The 21,856-nt window shown below is 41.3% G+C and overlaps 1 long non-coding RNA gene across 3 annotated transcripts in view; it reads right to left on the bottom strand.

Moving 5' to 3' along the window:
• The window catches only part of LOC144031527 (uncharacterized), an 82,919-nt gene that overhangs the window by 34,662 nt on the left and 26,401 nt on the right, over nt 1–21,856 (bottom strand). Inside the window, exons 2-3 of one of the 3 annotated variants that reach the window (XR_013287547.1) lie at nt 8,073–8,133; nt 7,812–7,938 (exon numbers count right to left, since the gene is read on the bottom strand). This is a non-coding gene — a long non-coding RNA (uncharacterized LOC144031527). The remainder of the gene's footprint in view (nt 1–7,811; nt 7,939–8,072; nt 8,134–21,856) is intronic. The other 2 variants (XR_013287546.1, XR_013287548.1) reach the window with 2 other exon arrangements.

Raw genomic sequence — 21,856 nt, 5'->3', positions numbered from 1 at the left:
AATTCAGGAAATAAAGTTCTGCAGGGCACGACTGAGGCAAAATGGTGGCTTCAAATCAATATGACAGACTTCCTGTGTTTTTTTCAGGTGTGGTTTGTGGAGACTTCTTGTATGTCTACTTGTGAAAGCCATGTCTACTAAAGTTCTTGTGAAGTCAAACTGGTTCCGGGGGGTTGAATTAATGAACAGAAATGGGCATTTCAAACCAAAATGACCGACCACCTATGTTTTTTTTTTTTTTTTTGTTTGTTTTTTTTGGGGGGGGGGGGGGGGGGGTCTTGAGACTTTTTGGTGGGTCTAAATATAATAGACAATGTCTCTCAAATTTTTTGTTTCTCAATAAGTAGGTAAGTTCTACAGGTTGCTACCAAGCCAAATGGCGGCTTCCTGTGTCTTTTTGGGCATGGTTTCTTGTGACTTTTTGTGGGTCTGTGTTTTTTCAGGTGTGGCCTTTAGAGTCTTTTTTTGTAGGTCTACTTGTTATATGTCTACTCAAGTTCTTCAAACTAGTTCCGGGGGTTGAATTAATGAGCACAAATGGGCGTTTCAACCAAAATGGCTGACCACCCACGATTTTTTTTTTTTTTGAGGGGGCATGCTGTCTTGAGACTTTTTTTTTTTGTGGGTTTAAATGTGATAGACAATATCTCTCAATTTTTTATTTTATTTTTTTTGTTTCTCAGTAAAATGGTCTTTGCGAGCAACAATTTTTAGGTAAGTTCTACAACGTGCTACCAAGCCAAGATGGCGGCTTCCTGTGTCTTTTTGGGCATGGTTTCTTGAGACTTTTTTGCGGGTCTATACATGATTGATATGTCAACCAAATTTCATGTTGCTAAGTCAAGCTTGCTATTGGGGCAAATTTTATTCTAGGTCTGAAGGGCGCTGCCAAAACCAAAATGGCTTCCTATGTCTATTCAGGCATGGCTTCTTGAGACTTTTTTTGTTGGTCTACTCATGATAGACACACCTACCAAATGTCATGTTGCTCAGTCGAGTCAGCTATGGAACCTGAATTCTTTTAGATGAATTCCACAGGGCACTACCAAACTAAAATGGTAGCTTCAAATCAAAACGGCAGACTTCCCTTGTCCATCTGAAATTTTTTTTGTGGGTCTATTTATGATAAACATGCATACAAATTTCATGATTCAAAAGTCAAACTGGCTTTGGGAGCTGATTTTTAAAAAATGGGATGCGATTTGGCCATTTTTTTTAAGGCCCTGCCATTTATTTCACAGGACTTCAATCATCCTAACCAACAAACAAATGTCAGGTGTCTTTTTTTTTTTTTTTTTCCCCCACCTCCACTTTCATGGAATTATCAAGCCGCGGAGCAAATCCTTGACACCCCCGTGACCTCTTCCGTACGAACAGAGGCCATGTTTAACGCCGCTCTGCTTGCGCGGTTTTTATTATCTGGCCGTTATTGGCTCCAAAAATAGACGTTTGCTTTGTGATGGATGGCAAAGTGTTGACTTTATTGCACATAATGGAGCTCGCTTTATTGTCAGCAAGAGTGACGCGGCCAAATGGCGCTATCAGCACAACGCTAATGGTCGCCGTCAAAGCCGTCATCTTCCTGCTGAAGGCAGAAAATATAGCTTGACTTCACAAGGTTAAATTTGGTCAGTGTGTCTATTTTAACGAGACCCAAAAAAAAAAAAAATCTTAAACTGAAACGACAAAGGAACTAGTATGACATTTTGGTTTGAAGCGGCCATTTTGTCCTGTTAGAAAGACAGATTCATTGAGCAACATGAAATCTGGTAGACATGTCTATCATGAGTTGACCCACAAAAAATCTCAAGAAGCCATTCCTGAAAAGGCACAGGAAGCCTGCTATTTTCTTTTGAAGCTGTAATTTTGGCTAACAGTAGCTCTTTCAAGAATTTGCTTAAAAAATAAACTCCCAAATCCTGCTTTGCTTGGCAGCGTGAAATTTGGTGTAAAAGTCCATCATAATTATCCATCCATCCATCTTCTTCCGCTTCCCCGGTCGGGTCGCGGGGGGCAGCAGCTTCAAGAGGGAAACCCAGACTTCCCTCTCCCCAGCCACTTCAACCAGCTCCTCGGGTGGGATCCCAAGGCGTTCCCAGGCCAGCCGAGAGACATAAGTCTCTCCAGCGTGTCCTGGGTCGTCCCCGGGGCCTCCCGCCGGTGGGACATGCCCGGAACACCTCCCCAGGGAGGCGTCCAGGAGACATCCGAACCAGATGCCCGAGCCACCTCAGCTGGCTCCTCTCAACGCGGAGGAGCAGCGGCTCTACTCTGAGTCCCTCCCGGATGACTGAGCTTTTTACCCTATCTCTAAGGGAGAGCCCGGACACCCTGCGGAGGAAACTCATTTCGGCCGCTTGTATCCGGGATCTCGTTCTTTCGGTCAAGACCCACAGCTCGTGACCATAGGTGAGGGTTGGAACGTAGATCGACCGGTAAATCGAGAGCTTTGCCTTTTGGCTCAGCTCCTTCTTCACCAAGACGGACCGATACAGAGTCCGCATTACTGCAGACGCTGCACCGATCCGCCTGTCGATCTCTCGCTCCATCCTACCCTCACTCGTGAACAAGACCCCAAGATATTTGAACTCCTCTACTTGGGGCAGGACCTCATCCCCGACCCGGAGAGGACACGCCACCCTTTTCGGACTGAGGACCATGGTTTCGGATTTGGAGGTGCTGATCTTCATCCCAACCGCTTCACACTCGGCTGCGAACCGCTCCAGTGAGAGTTGGAGATCCCGGCTTGATGAAGCCAACAGCACCACATCATCTGCAAAGAGCAGAGATGCAATGCTGAGGTCACCAAACCGGAACCCCTCAACGCCTTGGCTGCGCCTAGAAATTCTGTCCATAAAAATTAGGAACAGAATCGGTGACAAAGGGCAACCTTGGCGGAGTCACTGAGGAGTGTGATCCCTCTGTAGTTGGAGCACACCCTCCGGTCCCCCTTCTTAAAAAGGGGGACCACCACCCCGGTCTGCCAATCCAGAGGCACTGTCCCCGATGTCCACGCGATGCTGTAGAGGCGTGTCAACCATGACAGCCCCACAACATCCAGAGCCTTTAGGAACTCCGGGTGGATCTCATCCACCCCCGGGGCCCTGCCACCGAGGAGCTTTCCAACCACCTCAGTGACTTCGACCCCAGAGATAGGAGAGCCCACCCCAGAGTCCCCAGACTCTGCTTCCTCAAAGGAAGACGTGTCGGTGGAATTGAGGAGGTCTTCGAAGTATTCCCCCCACCGATTCACGACGTCCCGAGTTGAGGTCAGCAGCACCCCATCGCCACTGGTGTCCACCAGCGGGTTCGAGGATTGCCGCCGCGACAGGCGCCGACCACCTTACGGCCACAGCTCCGATCGGCCGCCTCAACAATGGAGGCGCGGAACATGGCCCATTCGGACTCAATGTCCCCCGCCTCCCCCGAGACAAGGGAGAAGCTCTGCCGGAGGTGGGCATTGAAACTCTTTCTGACAGGGGATTCCGCCAGACGTTCCCAGCAAACCCTCACAATACGTTTGGGTCTGCCAGGTCGGACCGGCATCTTCCCCCACCATCGGAGCCAACACACCACCAGGTGGTGATCAGTTGACAGCTCCGCCCCTCTCTTCACCCGAGTGTCCAAAACATGCGGCCGCAAATCCGACGACACTAGGGTGTCCTGGTGCCAAGTTCACATATGGACACCCTTATGTTTGAACATGGTGTTCGTTATGGACAATCCGTGGCGAGCACAGAAGTCCAATAACAGAACACCGCTCGGGTTCCGATCGGGGGGGCCGTTCCTCCCAATCACGCCCCTCCAGGTCTCACTGTCATTGCCCACGTGAGCGTTGAAGTCCCCCAGCAAGACGAGGGAGTCTCCAGGGGGAGCGCTCTCCAGCACACCCTCCAAGGACTCCAAAAAGGGTGGGTACTCTGAACTGCTGTTTGGTGCATATGCACAAACAACAGTCAGGAAGGCGGAGGGAGGCTACCCTCTCGTCCACCGGGGTAAACCCCAACGTACAGGCGCCGAGCCGGGGGGCAATAAGTATGCCCACACCTGCTCTGCGCCTCTCACCGTGTGCAACTCCAGAGGGGAAGAGAGTCCAACCCCTCTCGAGAGGACTGGTACCAGAGCCCAAGCCGTGTGTGGAGGAGAGTCCGACTATATCTAGTCGGAACTTCTCTGCCTCACACACCAGCTCGGGCTCCTTCCCTGCCAGAGAGGTGACATTCCATCTCCCAAGAGCCAGCTTCTGTAGCCGGGGGTCGGTCTGCCAAGGTCTCCTCCCTTGGCTGCCACCCAGCCTGCACTGCACCCGACCCCTTTGGCCCCTCCCACCGGTGGTGAGCCCGTGGGAAGGGGGACCCACGTTGCCTCTTCGGGCTGTACCCGGCCGGGCCCCATGGGTGCAGGCCCGGCCACCAGGCGCTCGCCAGCGAGCCCCGCCTCCAGGCCTGGCTCCAGAGGGCGGCCCCGGTGACCCACGTCCGGGCGAGGGAAACGTGTCTCCAAAGTTTATATTCATCATCAGGCGTCTTCATCCATCATAATTATACCCACAAAAAAGTCTTCAGCAGGCCGTTCACGAAAAAACACAAGAAGTCCTCAATTTTAGCATGAAGTGACAATTTTGTCTAAGTTGCACCTTCAAGATTTCATGTAAAAATTCACACCCTGAAGCCAATTTTGCTCAGTAGTGTGAAATTTGGACAGATCCACAAAAAACAGAAAGTCTACCATTTTGGTTTCAAGTAACCATCTGATCGCCATCACACCTATTAGAATTAATTTTAAAATTCCATCTCCAAAACCAGTTTGACTTACCAATGTAATATTTGGTAAAAATGTCTCTCATATTCATGAGTAGGTCCAAAAAAAAAAATAATCTCAGGAAGCCATGCCCGAAAAGACACAGGAAGTCTACCATTTTGGTTTGAAATGTCCATTTTATCTCGATAGCCACACTTCTGCTTTCAAAAATTCAGCCCCCACTGAGCAATGTAGAATGTTGTTGGCATATCAATCATGAATAGACCCACAAAAAAAAGTCTCAAGAATCTATGCCCAAAAAGACACAGCAGGTCTGCCATTTTAGTCTGAAGTTTCTTAACTCTTACTGCCACACGTTATCCAAAAAAACAACCCAGACAGTGCCAGCCGATTTCGAGCATTTTAACTCATCTTTCAAGGCAAACAGAACATTGCGTGCTTTTACTACAAATACAAAGTGGGTACCACATGAAAGATCACATTCCAATCTTTCATTAGAAAAAAAAAAAGTATGTTCTTTAGTAATCACCATTTGAAAACAGGTCATTTTAGTAACATTGAGCGATAATTGAAAAGATAAGGAGAAAACAAGCTTTTTGTGAAAAGATACATTTTCTCCACAACAGTGACTTTGACGCTAATATTTTTTTGTTTGGTGACGTTCCGTGAATTAGATTTAATGTAACAAAGGCTTTAATCATTCACGTCATCCTTAAAATGTTCCATTTCATCAGATTCCATCATGTTTCATCGTAATTCCATACATCGGAAGCCCATTGGCCATAGTGAGAGGGTGTTTTTATTCCACAACCCATTGACCAGGCAGCGCTGCACTTAGTACTTTCCATTGATAAAAAATAAATAAATACATAAAATTGCGGCATACACTGTGATTTTACGAATCGTTATTAAACATTTTTGGTGGTCAAAGAGTTAAAGAATGCATCCTGGGTTGTGTTAAGCTAGACTTGGGAAAATTCCAACACGTTAATATACACTTTTGATGATTTGTTCCCAATATAAAGTGAGCGCGTGTCGTCGAAGAGGACGAACGATCCAAATGTTCCTGAAAAGCAGACAAGATGAGTTTCCTCCCGGACGTTTTGGAAGCAGAGGCCGTAAAGAAGGTAAAGAAAAAGCGCGCGCTCTCCGCCCACAGGACAGCTTCCTCACTCCCGACGTCATTCCGCCCGCCATCCATCAGCTCAAGGTTCCTCTGCGCTCTTCTCCGCCAACCGCCGCCGCGCAAGTGCGCCGAATTTATCATTCTCAGATAAAGCCCGAGCCTGGCCGGCTTTGGCTGCGAGCTCGCGAATTTATGGCCGCGGAGGGCCCCCGCGGCGACAACGCTGACGCCGACAGCGACAACGGCGCAATCTATCGTGCCCGCCGCCATCCATTTCCATCCCGCGAACGTCGTTCACGCCCGTGACAGATGACTTTTTGCCCAAAGTGGTTTTCGCCGGAGAGATGGCCGCCGCATTGCTAAACTGCTCCTCTGCGGACCTTTACTGTCAACAAGCCTCCGACTGATTTTGAATCGTAGTTCCAGCACGGCGGCGATTGATTTTCAATTATAATTAATTCAGACATCACAAGGCTGAATGTTGGTCACAACTCTGAAATTGGTCCCCAAAATGTTTTTCACCATTTTTTTTTTTCACTTTCAAGGGCTCCCTATTGATTTGGAATTATTTTCCAGCGAGGTGTCAATCGATTCTGAATTGTACTCGTGGCTGATGTCTATTTTGATTCACATTTCTGGTAGCTGCAGTCAAGAAATGTGAATTGGTCACAACTTGAACAAATGATCTCTGATCAATTTTCTTCGAATGATTTTGATTTTTAGAGCAATGCTTCTCAATTATTTTCTGACACCGATAGTATTTGTTACTAATCATTGTGGGAATGCTGAAAGCATTCCACATGTTATTCGGATTTTTATTGTCTTCCCTTTTTTCCCGAGAAACAACTCTCACATAATACTTCCGATTTACACCGTTCAAATTTCAACTTCAAAAATTTACGCATATTCAAATATCCTTATTCCAGTTAATATCAAAATAAATACTTATAATCACATTTAAAATCATCCCTAAGGGCTCATGCATTAAATTAATTACCAAAGATGAAAACAAAGGACATTTTTGCGATAATTATAGTTAGTTTTAGTTAGTTTTGTAAACACAAAATGTAGTTTCAGTTAGTTTTAGTTTTTTTCAAAAGCATTTTCGTTTTTATTTTATTTCATTGACGAAATGTTTTGAATTTTAGTTTTAGTTTTTTTCATTAGTTTTATTTAACTAAAATAACCACGACTGTAACAAAAAAATGTAAATTGTACATCGAGAGAAAAAAAAATACAAACTTTACAAGAAAAATAATTCTTCGTGTTGCCATAATTATTTTGTTATTTAAGAATCAAATGGCAACTTCCCCGAGAATCATGTCTATTAAGTTTTAATTTCACAAGGAAAAAAAGTGAACAGCAAAAACAAAAAAACAACAAAACAAATCTTGTCTTTAAAAGGGATAATTGACTTGTTAAGCCATTTTCAGCAGTAAAAAAAAAAATATATATATTTTTTTTTTTTACTGCTGAAAAAAAAAATATATATATATATATTTTTTTGTTTATAATTATTGTGGTCACTTCATTATTTTCCAGTAATTTTTCTACTTGCTGTTGACTGATGATGACGACATCACCTGTGCTGAGGAAGTAGGTAACGAGGAATCATGGCCCAATTCACTGAACAAGCCAGAAAACAGGTGAGCAATGATTGGCCATTACCTACTTCCTCAGCACAGGTGACGTCATCATCAGTTGACGGCAAGTAGAAAAAAATACTTTTTAAAGGTATTGTACGTGAAAAATAATGAAGGTATCAAATTAATTCTGGACAAAATATTAACTTTTCACTGCTGAAAATTGCTCAATGAGTCATATACCTTTATTCGCAAATATTTGACCTTTATGAGACCCAAAAAAATCTTTGCAATTTGCAGGCCGGGAAGTCTCCGAAAGGTCTCCCCATTTATTTCGTTACCTTCCATTCCAAGACTGGCCGTCCGCCCCGGGGACGATGATGGAGGGATGAATGCGGAGGAGGAGAAAGAGAAAGAGGGGAAGCAGCCGGAGGTCAGCGACAGACGGCTTTGCCTCAGGTTGTCGGGCTAATGAGCGGAAAATGATGACCCCCGACCCCAAAAGGGATGAATTTAATTGGACGAAATGAACGCGTCGTTAAGCGCGCTAAGTGCTTGTGATTGGCTCATAAAAAGGAAACGCTCGCCCGACTGGCACTTACCGGAAGCGCCGCTGGTGGGGGTTTTCCGACCGGATTTGATTTTCAGAAAAGAATCTTCAAACTGCAAAACAAAGCAGAAGATCAAAAGGCAATTTGTTAGATAGCCAACAAAAATCAATGGAACGTCGACTTTTACAAAATTGTTCCAACACAAATAGTTAAAATTTTACAAGAATCTTTACTTTATGAGGGGATTTTTTTTATTATTATTATTTTCAAAAACATTTATTTTATGTTTTTTTATGACAACTGAAATGTAATTTTACAAGGAAAATATTTAAAATTGACAAGAACCAAATTTTAATATTATGATAATACAGTTGTAAGTTTATTATATTTTAATTAATTATTCAAATAGCCAAAATTTTACAAGAAAAACCTTTACTTTATGAGGGGATTTTATTTTTATGTTTTACAAACAAACAAACAAACACACATAAAAAGGTTTTTTATTTTATTTTATTGATTTTATGTTTTTTTATGACAATTAAAATGTAATTTTACAAGGAAAATATTTAAAATTTACAAGAACCAAATTTTAATATTATGATAATACAGTTGTGATTTTCTTATGTCTTAATTTTTCAAAATGTCAAAATTTTACAAGAAAAATCTTTACTTTATGAGGGGAATTTTTTTGTTTTAAAAATCATTAAAAAAAATTTTTTTGATTGATTTTATGTGTTTTTTTATGACAATTAAAATGTAATTTTACAAGGAAAATATTTAAAATTGACAAGAACCACATTTTAAAATTATAATACCAATGTAATTTTACCAAAAATTAATTGTTTACACAAAATAAAGTTGTAATTTTACAAGATGTATTTTTAAATTACGTTAAAAAACAAACGAAACAACAAAAAAAACATTGGTACGAACATGTATTCCTCATTAAAAAAAACAAAAACAAAAAACAACTGTTGTACTTTATTAAAAATAAATAAATAAATAAATAAATAAATAAATACCTTGGTGGGAATGTGGTTGTAATTTTACTAGAAAAATAAAACTACATGAGACTGAGCTACAAAAATGTTAAAAAAAAAAATAGATATAGGCTACAATGTAACGGATTTGAAATGGATAGATCCATAAATATACATAAAAGTGTACTTCTCCCCCATTATTCTACCTTACCTAAAAATATAATTTTACGCAGAAAAAAACTTAAACAAAATCTTTATTTTAGACAAATATAGTTGTCATTTTACAATAAGAAAGCTGTGAGCTACTTTTTTTTGTAAATATATATATATATATATATATATATATATATATATATATATATATATATATACATATATATATATATATATATACATATATATATATATATATATATATATATATATACATATATATATATATATATATATATATATATATATATATAGAGAGAGAGAGAGAGAGAGAGAGAGAGAGAGAGAGAGAGAGAGAGAGAGAGAGAGAGACAGACAGATAGATACTTTCAAGTGTTTACATTTTCAAATGATGACTTCGACAACATTCCCAGAAAATCACAATGTCCCATTACTACAAGTGGTACATCTAAAAAATAAATAAATATCATGCTTCCTGTGCCAATACTTGAGTGAAGTATAATGAAGAGGGTGTAAGTTGTTTGGGGCGCTCCTGATGATGTCGTGCTGCAAATATAACGACGCGCGTTAGTCACAGCGAGCGAGGCGCCCGTAAATTGTGAGGCAGCTGCGGATCTTTATCATCCAGATGCTCTTGAACGCCTCTCCTTCAATGCGACGCCGTCCGTCTAATAGAGCCGCCGAGCTATTACCTGCGCCGCCGTGCGATCGATCCTCTGCGGTGCTATAAACCACACGAGAAAAAGAAAAAAGAAAAGACTCTCACATACACGAGAGGCTTTGCGGCTTTTTCTCCTCCTTTGGCTCTTTAAAAACTTTGTCTTGGCAATAAAACAATTGGACGGGAGTCAGAGGCAAGCGGGCTCGATTCGCCGCCGAATGATCTGGATTAAACACGGAGGTGACCTTCAGGCAATTTGGTTGGTCATTGGCCACGGGTATCTCGTTCGGTTCAAGTCGGTTCGGTGGAGTGCGGTTCGGTTCGTCGTAGTTATTAGTGTTGTTCCGATACCGATACTGGTATCGGCAAAGGTGCCGATACTGCATTAAAACAGTGGTATCGGTATCGGTGACTACTCACAAGTAACATGCCGATACCATTAATTCCAACGCTAATATAGGATTTTGGATGCAGCATCTTGTGTCTTGCTGGTGCACAACATTCACTGGTATGTGACATGCTGACTGCATGCCGATCTAAGATATCCTATTGGCCCTCTAAACCAATGGCAGGACAGCTTTTTCATGTTGAGGAAAAAAAAACTTAGGTATCGGTATCGGCCGATACTGCAAAGCTGGGTATCGGTATCGGGGGGCCAAAAAACGGGATCGGAACAACACCAGTAGTTATGGTTCGGTTCGTTGTGGTACGTTTCGGTTCGTCATGGTACAGTTGGGTTTGTCCAAGTGTGGCTGGGGTTGGTATAGGGCTGGGTACCGATTCTAATTTCCTCAATCGAATCGATTTCCATTCACAAGATTTCTTCCATCCATCCATCTTCCTCTGCTTATCCGGGGTCGGGTCGCGGGAGCAGCAGCTTCAGGAGGGAGACCCAGACTTCCCTCTCCCCAGCCACTTCAACCAGCTCCACCAGCGGGATCCCAAGGCGTTCCCTGGCCAGCCGAGAGACATAGTCTCCCCAGCGTGTCCTGGGTCGTCCCCAGGGGCCTCCTGCCGGTGGGACATGCCCCGAACACCTCTCCAGGGAGGCGTCCAGGAGGCATCCGAACCAGATGTCTAAGTCACCTCAACTGGCTCCTCTCAACGCGGCTCGACTCTGAGTCCCTACCTGATGACCAAGCTTCTCACAAGAGTTCAGTTCAATTCATGCATCCATCTACGACCGCTTATCCAAGGTTGGGTCGCGGGAGGCAGCAGCTTTAGGAAGGAAACCCAGACTTCCCTTTCCCCAGCCACTTCAACTAGCTCCCCGGCGGCATCCCAAGGCGTTCCCAGACCACCTGAGAGACATAGTCTCCCCAGCGTGTCCTGGGTCATCCCCGGGGGCCTCCTGCCGGTGGGACATGCCCGGAACACCTCTCCGGGGAGGCGTCCAGGAGGCATCCGAACCAGATGTCCGAGCCACCTCAATTGGCCCCTCTCAACTGGCTCCTCTCGACGTGGCTTGACTCGGAGTCCCTCCTGAATGACCGAGCTTCTCACAAGAGTTCAGTTCGATTCAATTTTTCCCGATTCAATTCACAACAGGTCATTCCGATAGATTAATTATGGAACATCAATTCTTCTTAAATGTCAGGGACATGATTAAAAAGAAAAAAACCTCCAAAAATATTAAATTCCAAAGTAAATTTTGCAGAGGCAGTAACTAGTCAAATGATTTAGCGATTAATATAATCGCTTAAGTGTTACACAAACATTGATATCAGCAAGGATGAGATGAAAATATGTTAATACTTCTAATTTAATAATTGTAAATGTAAACTTAAAATCTGCAATTGGCTGGCAACCAGTCCAGGGTGTCCCCCGCCTACTGCCCACAGCCAGCTGAGATAGGCTCCAGCGCCCCCTGCAACCCTTGTGAGGAATAAGTGGTCTAGAAAATGGATGGATGGATAAACTTAAAATATTCTGAATTGTCTTAAAGTGCAAAAAGTCAGGTCTTTCATAAATGTAAGAAAATACTTTTAAATTCATGCAAACAGTAAATTTCAAGACAACAGTAAGATACAAAAAAAAAAAATACGGGGGAAAAAAATGAGGCATTTAAATGATCTAGTCGTGGGTTTTATGAATCAATATTGGGCTCGAAACAAAGAATCGATTCGATATTTCAATTTTCTTTTTTACCCCAGCCCTAGTTTGGTGTCGTATGGTTCAGTGAGTGGTTGTACGGTTCAAACCACGATGAACTGAACAAACTTGTTTGCGTTGGTTCGTTGTAGTACAGTACAGTTGGATTTATCATAGTACCGTTCAATTGGTCATGATGCGGTTTGCTTTCTTGTGGTATGAGTACGGTTGAGTTTGGCTTTATAAGGTCCAGTTAGCCAAAGTACGGTTTCACTTTGGTTGATTGGTTCTCTGTTGAAATTTATACACTTTGGTTTATATCATAATACGGTTCAGTTTTACTGTGTTGCATTTCTACTTCCTGTTTTTGTCCCATTCCCGTTGGCTTAGCTAGCTAGCGTGTTGCGCTGATTTTTGTGGGCAAACCATTTTGAGCTCACGTGATTGGATGGAAAGAGGAAGAATGCGGACCCCGGGACCGCGATGACATTCAGCCTTGTTGCTCTCCAGCATACGCTCGTCCTCCAAGCAAGCATGAAGACGTACGTGCATCATTCATGAAGCGGCCTCCTGCTGACAATCGCGCAATTACAACACGTTAGTGTCACAATCTGCCACAGTGTGTCTCTCGCCTCTCTGATTGGTCGCACGCTTGTTGTGTTTGCGCTGCTAACGCACGCAGCTGGAAATGTTGCACGGCGCCGATTAAACTGATTTTTATTCATATCTAGTTGCAAGCTCAGCACGGCTGTGCTAAAAATAGTCAAACCGGGACTAAGTTGTGAGAAGAAAGAGGAAGTAGTAACCTATCAATATAAAAGCAGTTAATATGGATAAACATCCATGTTCAGGTCACCATGGTACGGTTCAGTTTGTCACGGTACTATTTTGTAGGGCTGGATATCGAATAGGGCTGTACGATAATGGAAAATCATGCGATATGAGATATGGTTACCGAATATAGCGATAATCGATATTATTGAGATATTTATCATGTTACCTAAATAAATGGCACTTTTATTTTCTAATGAAAGAATGGCACTTTTTCATGCAGCAAAATAAGCAAAAAAATAAGCAAACTCAATATATTCTCAGTTAATTAATTGTAGTGTCCTTTCGATAATGTTCAACTAGTTGATGGCGGTGTACATTTTAATTAGCGTTTGAGTGGTGAAATTCAGATAAAAGCATCAAATTTCATATGAAACTTATTGCATGTCTTTGCGATAGGCATATTGCATGGGCCAATATTTTTTTCGATGTATTGTGCATTTCCTCAATCGATTCGATTTCGTTTTGTTTTTCCCCAATTTGATCACTTAGTTCAATCCGATATTGCTTAATTATGGAACATCAATTCTTCTTAAATGACAAGGAAGGACATGATTGATTGATTGATTGATTAATTGATTGATTGATTGATTGATGACAATAACACGTGCCATAATCATCAGCCTGGTTGAGATGAAAATGTTTAAAATTCTATTTTGTTGTTAATTCATGGGAAAAAAAGAGGTATTTAAAAAAAATGGATTCATGTTTTATGAATCAATATCTTGCTCAAAAAGGAAAATGGATTCATTATCGATTATTCCATTTTTTTTTTTCCAACCCAGTTCTACTATTTTGTAAGTTGTGGTACGGTTTGATTTTTTTATGGTAAGGTGCAGTTGATTGCGGTTCTGTTTGGGTCACCAGTGATTGTTTTTGATCGGTTTTATCAAGATATTTTGGGACCGTTTGCAAATAACTAATTGCCTACTTTTCCAAACTCCACCAGAGCACAATTTTTGTGGCTTATGAAAACTGGACTGTACCAATATTGAGTCTAGTTCTATTAATAATAGATTTTTATTCATGGGAGTGTAAATTTTTGAAACACTTTTTACGAACAACAAACTTTCACAGTATCCAATTAAATGTAGCTTCAGAACCATTATCGGTTTTCAAACTACTGATGTTGATTTTAATGAAATGGAGTGCTTCATCGTTTTTTTGTTGTTGTTTTTTTTTTTGTCGAGGGGAGTTTTTATGGCTGGAGATGAGCGTCTGCTCGCGCTCACGTTGTGCGAGTTCATTGTATAAATTATGGAGCAGAGTTATTGTCTTTGAACAGGCTCGAGTCCCCCCTGAGGGAAGCGCTACGCTACACCAGGAACGGAAGGAAATGGGACTGTTGCAAATTATACCATGTAAACTTGCTCGTTGAAATATGATTAAAGGGGTGAGTGCAATTCCTGACGGGAGACAACGGGAAGTAAACACAATTCCGGAGCGCGCTAAACATGGATGAGCGGACAGGAACAATCTGAATGCAATGATTATTTCAGTAGTCCATTAATCTGTCCATTGGATTCTCCATCTCTTGTTCCAAAACCATTATTTTAAATCAACAGTGCACATCCATAATAATTATGATTCAGTTCCTGCTTTGGTCTGTAATGTGAGGAAAATTGGCAAAAATTTTGATCTTTTTTTTTTCCCAAAAAATTTATTTTATTTTTATTTTTTTATGGAAGACTGTAGAAATCAGAAAATATTTACTGTGAAGGATTTACAGATTATCAAAATAATTATTGATTAACTCATTTGCATTTCTATTTTAAATGTTTTAAGTGTTCCAAAGACGTATTGTTGTTGTTTTTTAATTATTATTATTTTTTTATGCTAGCACATACAGAAGGCTTTGATGCAACTTAACTGCAAAGAACGGTTGAAGAAATGGTAGTTATTAAACAAACGGCCAGCAGGTGGCAGCAGAGCAAAAGTGCTCAAACAGGACCATGTTGAAAAAAAAAGAGGCTAATTTACTCACAGTTCTAAACAGATTTGTTAATAATGATGAAACTTTGCTATATTCTAATGCTAATTGCTGCAAAACGGAAACAGATCAAAATATTCCTTTTTTTCCTGATGAAAGAAGAGACTTTAATCTTTCTTTTGGTAGGTTCCATGTTTTGATAGCAATAGAACACAATATTCTTGCAAAAATCATTCAAAATCCAGTAAAACAGCTGGGAGTGAAGGGGATTGCTTCTGTGAAAATGGCTGGGAGTGAATGAGTTAATTTGGTAATCGATTAGTAGTCGATTAATTGATTAAGCGCTGCATCTGTAGTTATTTGTTTATAAAAAGCTGACCAATATGCTGACTGAGTCCTGTCAAGCTAAATGAAAAAGGAAGTAGCAACCTGCCAAAATTAAACAGGCATGTTGGAAATTATGCTCAGAAATCTTACAAATCAAATTGCCTGCCTGAGAGTCTTGTCAAATGGCACAGAAACAGGAAGTAGAAACCTACCAGAATAAAGTCAGAAAAGGCAAAAAAAATTACTGAAACGTACCAATTCTTGTGCTCACAGTGGTCACAGGAAGTTACAGGAAGTTATTTGTTAACAAAAAAACGCCAATTGATGACATCTCCTGAATTCGATTAATGAAACAAAACAGGAAGTGGCAATACGCCACAATAAAAGAATGAAACAGTGCTGAATATAGATGAGCTGTGCAAACTTTTGCGCGTTTCTTGATGCTATCGGCTGAGAGTCGTGTCAAACGTGCAACAGGAACAGGAAGTTGAAACCTACCACATTAAAAGCAGTCGCACCAGCTAGGGCTGCTCGATTATGAAGGAAATATTAATCACGATTATACACATATCTACTACACTTGAGTACGACAGTGACACTAGTACATTGCACCATTATACTAAATTGCAACACAGACAAATAAACTCCATTGCTCAAAAAAAGTATACAGCTCCACTACACTGCATTACAAACTAACACCATTACACTAGATTTACTATTTACTAGTATTCACCTCTTCCATAATAGACTACTACACTAGTTTGTAACTCCACTACACTTGGTTACCATAAAAGTACACAGCGCCACTCATTTGATGAACGCTAGAATGTAACTCCACTACACTAGATTACTACACTAGTACGTTGCACCACTGCACTAGTACTACACGAGTATATCACTCCATTACATGAGCTTAGTACATCAGTGCACACTACAGTAAATTCTCACGAGTAAATTTGACTCTATTTAGAGTGGGACCAAATACTCAGTTTTAGAGTAATATTTAGACTTGGAAGAGAGTAAAATAGAGAAATGAAAAAATAAAATAAAAGTCACTCAATGGTTGAGGAACGAACTCACGACCACTTGGGAGACTGCCACTCTACCACCTAAGCTATGCCACGCCCACTGTTTTGGCCCATCCATCCATTTTCTTGACCGCTTATTTCCTCACAAGGGTCGCGGGGGGTGCTGGAGCCTATCTCAGCTGGCTTTGGGCAGTAGGCGGGGGACACCCTGGACTGGTTGCCAGCCAATTGTAGTTACTGTTTTGTTTTGTTTTTCCAATTCTTTATTTTACTCTCTTCCAAGTGTAAATATTACTCTGAAACAGAGTCTATTTGGTCCCACTCTAAATAGAGTCAAATTTACTGTACTGTGTAAGTCAATCCATTACTACACATTGGCCCACATTACTACACTAGTACACAGCTTCAATTCAGTAGATTACTTCATGGCTGCATCGATATACCATACTAAATGACTACAGTACTGTATTACAACAGTAGTGCATTGAAACACTACACTAGAAGACTCCCATAATAAATTGCTACACTAGATGACAAACTGGCGTACATGGCTACACCAGCGAGTTGCTCCACTACAGCAGACGAGTACGCCAGCGGAGCGGATGACTGCGCGAGTGTGTGGCGCCACCACAGGGGGCCCGAGCGTCATCTAATTAGGTTCCACTCGATATATGGTGCAAGGCGGCGACAAACTCCGCTGGGTCCTTCCCAAGATGGAAGGAAAGAGAGGAGGGAGAAAAAAGCGGCGCTCTCGCTCCTTCACGTTTCTCCTGGAGGCGTCTAATTGCCTGCAGCAAACACACGCCAAACACGGAAGACCGCCGGAATGAATAGCGTGTTTGTGCTTCTGAGTCGTTTCCGTCAAGTGGCGGATTCGAACCCGTCTGGAACTCAGCACGACAAATGGACTCGCAGACTGAACTCAATGCGTCTCCAAGGTTTCGTCCCGAGGGCCCACAATGAGCAACATGTCACTCTCGCAGTTTCCTCAGGGGGGCGCCGCCAATCACAGCCTACACTTCTTCGTTACTGCATAGTACTGCACTACTTGTCACGCCGCCACCGGCGTGACGGCCATGCTTTTATTTTCATAGTCATGTTTCCTGTTTTACTTTGATATTTTGAGTCTCCTCTCACCCCAGGTCACTTGCCCTTCCTGCCGCTCCATAATTACCGGTCCCCGCCCTTGATTATCACCACCTGCCACCAATCACCTACAGCAATAAAAGCCACCTGCATTCTCCCCTCAGTGCCGAAGTGTCACAGTCAGTGCATGGAAGCGTCCCACAGTCCTTATGTCCTCGTTCATGTTGCCAAGTGTTTTTGCCTTGTTTTTGTGCTTTTTCCTCCCCAGTGGAGCGCCTTTTGTTACCCCTTTTGCCTTGTGCCCTTTTTCCTCCCTAGCGGAGCGCTTTTCGTTGTCCCCAGTACCTTTTGCCTGTTTTTTCCTCCCTAGTGGAGCGCTTTTTGTTCTCCACTTTTTTGCTTCCCTGTTCTCCTCTCAGCTTGAGAGGAGACACCTGTTGGCCGGAAATAAACCTGCTGCCTTGGTGGCTTACCTTACGCCTGCGTCTGAGTCCTACCTTACCTCGTCGTGTCACTACTTAAGTAATTACAACACGACTGCTGCATTAAACTACTACATTACTATAATACTGCAATACTTACTCCACTATTTTATTACTGTACTACACTGCTACACACTGCACTAATGTACTAGTGAAGTACTATGTTACTGCATGATTACTATACTTCCGCAGTAGTAGTCTACTGTATCTATCTATCTACATTTCAATATTAGTACTCTGCATTACTATTTTACTTGAACTACTACACTACTGAATTACTATACTACTGAAATACTACACTACTGCATTACTGTACTGTAGTACCACATACTGTAGTACAATACCATAATACTATTCTACTTGTGTACTGTAGTACTGCATTACAATATTACTGTATTACTAGTACTACACCACTACACCATTGCATTAATATAATCACTGCAGTACAGTACTGCACTGTTCACTAATGCAGTACTACATGTTTACATCATTGCACACAAACATTGCTACATTACACAAATACAGTACTATATCACTACATTACAAGACTGTTAACGCTCCCAGCTGTTTTACTGAATTTTGACCAGTTTGGAACCTACATAAAAAAAAAAAGATTAAAGTCTCTTCTTTCATCAGTTTAAAAATATATATATATATATTTCTACCTGTTTTCGTTTTGCAGCCATTAACATTGGAATATAGCTAAGTTTTTATCATTATTCACAAATCTATTTAGAATTCAGAGTAATAGAGTTTTTTTTCCAACATGGCCCTGATTGATCTCTTATACTCTGCTGCCACCTGCTGGCAGTTTGTGTAATAACTACAATTTATTCAACTGTTCTTTGCAGTTGAGAGGCTGCATCAAAGCCTTCTGTCTGCACTAGCATAAAAAAAAAAATCCATAAAAAACATATAAATACGTCTTTGGGACACTTAAAACATTTAAACACTACACACATTTACACTACAGTACTAACTGCACCGCTATATTACTACTTGTGCTAGTAAATTACAACATTTGAATAATCATTTGCGCTCGACAACATGACTGCTACGATACTCCAGCACGATTACACAAGCAAACAGCTCCCTTCCGAATTGAAGTCAATATGACCCGAGGACCTGATGGGCGACACTCTGGTCTCACGTTAATCTAACATCCCTCCTCCCCTGACAAAGGTGTCACCTTTCACCTCGCAACACACGTGCCGCCCACGCAGCTCGTTAGCGCCGCTCGCCACTACCCGCTAACCACCGTAGCCTAGCGGGAGCGTGTTTGCTTTCCCAAATGGTCTAATTGTTTGTTTTGCTCCATCATTAATTTCCAACCCATTTACATCCATTTGATCGCCTCCTTCCCGCACTTGTTTTCCCCACGGTGGGAATTACTTCATCTACAGTATCTATCCCTCTCTTTATCCAAGAATAAAGTTATCTTTTAAAAAAGGTGTAATAGGATAGTAGTGTTTTTTATCTCTCTAATTTGCATTCAAACGAATAACACTGATACAATTGTTGTTGCGTGTGCACAATAGATCAAGAATTTCGTCTGAGACTAAGTTCTAACCTTCAATTCCTACTTGAAGATTCTTAGATATCCAGAATTCTCTCCTTGCAGTCATGTTCAGAATTCCACAATTCCGACATGCAAACACTCATTGATTTTGAATTCCGTGCGAGAGACACCCATAGATTCAGAATTAGGTCTTGTAGTGACTTTTAGATCCAGAATCCCTTCTTGGGGTGACTTCTCCAGATAGAGAATTACTTATAGGAGATACCAGGAGATCCTTGAATTATTTCTTGTACTCACATTTAGATCTAGAATCCCTTTTATGGTGACTTTTCTAGAGTGAGAATTACTTCTTGGATATACAAGCAGATCCAGAGTTACTTTTTAGATTCAGTTTTGAGCCACAATTCCTTCTCGTAGTAACTTATTGTAGAATTCTTTCTGTGGGTCACTTTAGATCAATAATTCCTTTTTACAGATAATGACAGAGCCAGAAATTCATTCTTAGAGTCATTTGTGTAACAAGAATTTCTTAATCGTGACACTCAGTCAGTATTCCGTCTTAGTCTTTTCTAGATTCACAACTATTTCCTAGAGTCTCACATGGATGGACCCAAAATTCCTGTTTTTAGGATTTCATAGAGTCAGTATTTCTCCTTGCAGACAATTACGGTATACTGTATGGCCAGAATTCATATATTCACTTAGAAATCACAAATTACTTCTTGTAGGTTGTTAAATCTTCAGAATTCTTTCTTTTGATTCACTTACAGATTCAAATGTCTAAATCCATAATTCCTTCTTGAAACCCTTTTAGCAATAAGATGTAAACAATGTACAAGTGAAGGTTTTGATTACTTGCATTCCACAAGACGAGACAAAAAGTGCATTTAAATGGGTTCGGAGGTCACCATGAAACAATTATTTGTAGCTAGCCAGCGCTCCGGGGGCGATGAGCTAAACAAAGAGCAGTTAGCGTTTAGCTGCGAGCGTCCTCACAGGGCCACGGTGGCGCCTTTCATCGCGGCGGTAGCAACGGCAGCTAGGTGACATAATACATGCTAATCAAGTCTCCACGCTTATCCCGCGCGCTCGCTAAAGCTGCGCTGGCCAGCAGCCCGCGCGTGGATCTGTTTTGATATTCCACGCTAATGACGACCCCCTTGAAGGTGCTCGCACGTGTGTTTGTGTGTTTGATGTTCTTGCGCCACTTTTTCATCATGTGAAGCCAAGCATCACTACAATATTTACATTCTGCAGTGGTTATCAATGTTTTACACACAAGCCACTGTAGTAGAGAACATTTCAGCAATATTCATGAGGGGGAACCATCTGACCCTGGTGTCGACATACACACACAAACACACCAAACGCACAGCACAAATTTTGCATCTTTTGAATTTGCGCCATTATATACCACTTTACAATATGGACACTCTTATAAAGACTATGAATTCTTTATAAGTTTGTCTTTGCTGCAGCTGTACTTTACAGAGAAGGAATTCTGTGTCTATGAGTGAGTATGAGAAGTAATTTTGGATCTACTGTATGCGCATCTTTCAGATGAAATTTTGGAACTATCAGTGACTTAAAAAAGGATGTACAAATCTTTAAGTAAACATAAAAAGGAATGTTGGCCCGACCTGTAACTATGAGAAAGATTTCTGCCACTCCAAGGGTCAACAAGAAAAAATTTCGAATCTCTGAGTGATTTTCAGAAGGAATTCTTGGCGCTGTAAGTTAATACAATAAAGACTTTTGGATCAACACGTGTCTGGAAAGAAGGAATTCACGATCAATAAGTGTTTGGAAGAAGTAATTCTGGATATTTCAGGATCTACAAGGAGGAACTCTGGATCTATTATTGTGAACCAGAAGAAACCAGAAACAAGAAAGATTTTGAATTCTGTGAGTAGTGTAAGTAAGAATTCTGGATTGATCAGTGAACACAAGAAAGATTTGAGGATTTTTAGGTGTCTGGAAGAAGGAATTCTCGCTCTATGAGATCTACAAAGAAGGAATTTTATATCTACATGAGTCTACAAGAGAAAATCTGGAGCTACAAGTGACACTAAAAAGTGCTTCTAATAAGGAAATCTGACTCTAGATTAAAGAAGGAAGTCAAGATTGATAAGTGAATACAAGAAATATTTTTGCATCGATAAGAGTCTGGAAGTCGGACTCTCGATCAATAAAGAAGAAGGAATTCTCAATTTGTAAGCGTCAACCACAAGGAATTCTGGGTCAGTAAAAGTCTGGAAGAAATAATTGTCGCTCTATGACCATCTACAAGAAGGAATTCTGGAGCTATAAGAGTCTACAACAGAAATTGTGTAACTATAAGCGACACTAAGAATGAATTCTGGAGCAGTATGTGACAAAAAAAAACCATTATAGATCTATAAATGCTTATTAGAAGGAATTCCATATTTTTGAGTGTCTCTAAGTTGAAATACAAGATCTGTAAGTCTCTCTGAGAAGGAATTTTGTCTCTTGTGCAGCGAGGCCTTGAAGCCGAGTCGCTGGGTGCAGATGAATGAGAATGCGACCATTGTTTCTTCTCCTGTTGTTGTCAACGTCCTCATTAGGGCTCTACGGAAGATGCTGACGAGCATGCTGAACTCTCCACCACCTAATTCTGGCGGAAAATATTTCAGTCCGGCCCAGTGGTGCAATTTGTTTTTAGACTTTTAGAAGAGTTAAGAGTGTTTCAAAGGGAAGTCAAGCAA

Source organism: Festucalex cinctus, chromosome 12, assembly GCF_051991245.1.
Source record: "Festucalex cinctus isolate MCC-2025b chromosome 12, RoL_Fcin_1.0, whole genome shotgun sequence".
In the NCBI taxonomy this organism is placed as follows: Eukaryota; Metazoa; Chordata; class Actinopteri; order Syngnathiformes; family Syngnathidae; genus Festucalex; species Festucalex cinctus.
The sequence above is the reverse complement of the archived record's forward strand: the minus strand, read 5'-3'. Positions and strand labels throughout refer to the sequence as shown.